At 35.5% G+C, this 2,812-nt stretch overlaps 1 non-coding gene across 1 annotated transcript; it reads right to left on the bottom strand.

Moving 5' to 3' along the window:
• Positions 1 to 2,108: 2,108 nt before the first annotated feature.
• Positions 2,109 to 2,180, bottom strand: TRNAL-GAG (transfer RNA leucine (anticodon GAG)). The gene has a single exon. It is a non-coding gene; the product is annotated as a tRNA-Leu (tRNA).
• Between the last annotated feature and the right edge of the window lie 632 nt (positions 2,181 to 2,812).

Raw genomic sequence — 2,812 nt, 5'->3', positions numbered from 1 at the left:
CTTGTTTTCAACAACAAGTGTTTTTCCTTCCTGCAATTTCCATTTCTGTATGCCATTACTTCTCTATGTCTTTCCTAGGTTCACTCAGGTCAACTTTATCATTTCCTTCTTCAATTCTTTTATCAGTGCTTTGGATTTTTGATTCATGTAGTCCACTTTTTCATGGAATTATTTGAATCTGAAAGAAGGTTTTGGTCACAGTTTTCAAGTATTCCACCATAAATTTTTATCTGATGAATGCTGAATTTTTCTTTTCTCCTTTGCCTTTTTCTTACAATGATTTTGTCTCCTGGTTCCTTCGAAAGTTTTATTGAAATGCAATTCACATACAATGTAACTTATCACTTAAAGTGTATAATTCAGTACTTTTAAGTACTTTCAGAGAGTCATGAAACCTTTCCTGGTTCCTTTTTCTGTTCTCATTTTTCCTTACTGGACCAGTTATATAGAGAAGGAAAATGTGAGAGAGATGTAAGAGGCTCTGAACAACCTCTGGACCAACAAGACATTGTCCTAACTCAAAATAAAGCATATACAAGGTTTAATGGACTTTATTGTGAGTGTGAGTGTGTATTGAGACTTCAAAAAATTTTAATGACTACACTTGGTAGCTTCAGGGTCACTCGTTAGCCTTGGCTTCTGTGTTACCTCAAAATTTTTTCTTTTGCAGAATGTCATGCCTATATAATTTCAAAACAGATCATGGAGAATTCTAGAGCCATTTTGCAAGCCTCAGCCTTTTTTTCCCAAACAAGGAACTTGATTTTTGCCTTGGAAAACTGTTGACTCTACCTGAGCTCTGCAACCACGGGTATTGTCTTTTGGGGTTCTTTCTCTGGTCACATTTTCACGTACTTGGCAGCAGCTCCTCTTTATATATATTAAAGTTTAGGGCAAAAGTATTGCCTGGTTTCTTCCTAAATGGAGTGTTTATTCCATTTTTATTCTTATTGTTTCAGATTGGTTTCAGGAAGCAGATTCAGTTTTAGTCAACTCCAGCTTCTATAAGAAACAGCATACATTGGATGGCTTATAAACAACAGAAATTTATATCTCACAGTTCTAGAGGCTGGAAATTTTTTTGAGAGCAGGGTGCCAGCATGATTGGGTTCTAGTGAGGAACTTTTTCTGGATTGCAAACTGCTGTCGTCTTATGTCCTCACATGGTACAAAGAGATAGGAAGCAAAAGCTCTCATGACTCTTAAAGAGTAATTGCATCCATGAGGGCTCCACTCATATGACCTCTTCTAGCACTAATGACCTCCCAAAGGCCATTGGAAAGTGGGGTTTCAACATGAATTTGGAGGCAGGGGACACACGCATTCAGTTTGTAACACAGTCAGAGACTTCTTAATTTTTCCATCTTAAAATGAGAGATTGATCATTTTATTATTAAGTTCTTTTTATTTTTCAAACATATTTAAACCTCTATTTCTTGTCCATCAACTTTAGACTATATATATTTTGATTCGTTTCTTTGTAACTAAGAAAATAAACATATCTACAATTCCTTTTCCTTTTTCCTCTCTGTTTTTCTTTTCTCTATTCTCTGTTGCCAAGCAACATCTGCTAGTATTCCATTATTTTTACTACACTAAGATTCATGGCACTTATATTCTTCTCTGTAACTGTAATTAAGTGTCTGTACTTTTTTTGTCTGTAAGCTAGTCTAAAAATGGAAAAAATAGACATTGGTTAAATTATTATGGACTGTATAAATATTGTGAGCCATGGAGTAAAATAGTGTTATTGGAGCCCCAGAGAAAGACGCATAATCCTATACCACTAACTCATAGAGGAAAATGTTCCAAGTATCATGTCAAACAAGTTGTCTTTTTTATACTCTGAGAAAAATATCCTTGTATTTTTGTTGCTCTACATTTCTTGTACAGTGCCCCCCAAAGCTTTCAATTACTTTTCTTTTTTCTTTTCAATATATATATTTTATGAAGATTATATACGATATATACAGTAAATGTGCTCAGTTGCTAAGTCATGTCTGACTCTTTTGTGACCCTATGGACTATAGCATGCCAGGTCCTTCTATCCATGAGATATTCCTGGTAAGAATACCAGAGTAGGGTTGCCGTTTCCTCCTCCAGGGGTCTTCCCAACCCAGGGATCAAACCTGGGTCTCCTGCATTCTCAGGCAGGTTCTTTACCACTGAGCCAGCTGGGAAGCATATACAGTATGTACATTCACTAAAATTTTTCAAGATTCTTTTCAGTGTGGACGATTTCTAAAGTTTTCTGTTGAATTTGTTAATATCACTTCTGTTGTTTTTTTATGTTCTGATTTTTGGCCAAGAAGTATGTGGGGTCTTAGCTCCCTAACCAGGGATCGAGCCCACACCCCTTGCATTGGAAGGCAAAACCTTAACCCTTGGACTGCCAGGGAAGTCCCTCACCATAACTTTAAAACATTCATTTTCTTCACTATGCTACCTTTCAATAAAATCTATTTTCTTCATGAAGATAACCTTTCTGGGGTCCAATAAGACAGTTACTTTCTTTTATGAGCTTGTTTTTTGTTTTTGTTTTTAGATATCACATGCAAGTGAGATCATACAATATTTGTCTTTCTCTGTCTGCTTAGCATAATGCCTTCTAATTTCAACAGTATTGTAGCAAATGGCAAGATTTTCAATAATGTTCCATAGACATGAACATACCACAGTTTCTTTATCCATTCATCCATCAATGGACACTTCAGTTATTTCTAGTCAAATAATACTGGCAATGAACATGGTGGTACATATATCTTTTTGAGTTATTGTTTTCATTTCTTTCAGATAAATACTCAGAACTAAA

This window comes from Budorcas taxicolor, chromosome 11 (genome assembly GCF_023091745.1).
Source record: "Budorcas taxicolor isolate Tak-1 chromosome 11, Takin1.1, whole genome shotgun sequence".
Lineage (NCBI taxonomy): Eukaryota > Metazoa > Chordata > Mammalia > Artiodactyla > Bovidae > Budorcas > Budorcas taxicolor.
This window is presented reverse-complemented; position numbering and strand designations above follow the sequence as displayed.